The sequence below is a fragment of the Tenrec ecaudatus genome, chromosome 2 (assembly GCF_050624435.1).
Source record: "Tenrec ecaudatus isolate mTenEca1 chromosome 2, mTenEca1.hap1, whole genome shotgun sequence".
NCBI classification, from domain to species: Eukaryota; Metazoa; Chordata; class Mammalia; order Afrosoricida; family Tenrecidae; genus Tenrec; species Tenrec ecaudatus.
In genome coordinates this window covers 10815581-10816460 of record NC_134531.1, presented here as the reverse complement: position 1 = coordinate 10816460, position 880 = coordinate 10815581, and positions in this window count along the sequence as shown.

Sequence of the window (880 nt, the reverse complement as noted above, 5' to 3'; positions counted from 1 at the left end):
TTTCCATGTGTATAGCATGTGTTTTGTCTCAACATACATAAGTGCCTACGGTAGATACATGAAGAACATTTAAAATGAAAAATTAAAATAAAGTATAGCATTGTCAACCAAGAATAAAAAAGTATTATTCATTGAATATACCGTATATACTCGTGTAACTGGGGTTTGGCTTATACACGGGTCAGTGGTACCCCAGTGAGCACCCAATATCTTGTGGATGATTGCCATTCCCCCTCTGTTCATTCAAAGCCCTGCTGACACTGCAGGACTTTGAATGTTTACTCACATCTAACCAATCAGAGTCGTCCTATGACGTGTATCATTGAATAAGCCTTTTAAAGACCATGTGCGAAGGATGTGGCATGAATGGATGTCATCTGGTCAAGTCCGACCAACAAAAAGAGGAAATCTCATGAAGCCTGACATAGAGTTAATAGCAAAGTGGGTTCAAGATGCATGGGGAGACATTCCAGAAGACATGCTGCGATGTGCCTTCCAGAAATGTAGTATTAGTAATGCTATGGATGGCAGTGAAGACTGCGCTTTGTATGAAAATGACAGCAGTGATGGTGATGACGGCGATCTCAGTGAGGACAGCATCTATGATGACCTCACACTAGCTGAAACTCTGCATTAGGATGCAGATGATGATGAGGAATCCAGTTTTGAAGGATTTTAACTCTTTACATTTTAGCTTGGTTGCTGATTGAACTCAGGGAATAGTACTATTAAGGTATCATTGTTGATACTTTATTGTTTTGGTTGAACCTATTTTCCACTTACTGTGCTGGTTTACTAATGTTAAATGACTTGTTGTCCTTTTATATATGCTTTTTATTTTAAATAAATATTTAAATGCATTACCCCACTGATGTCTCAA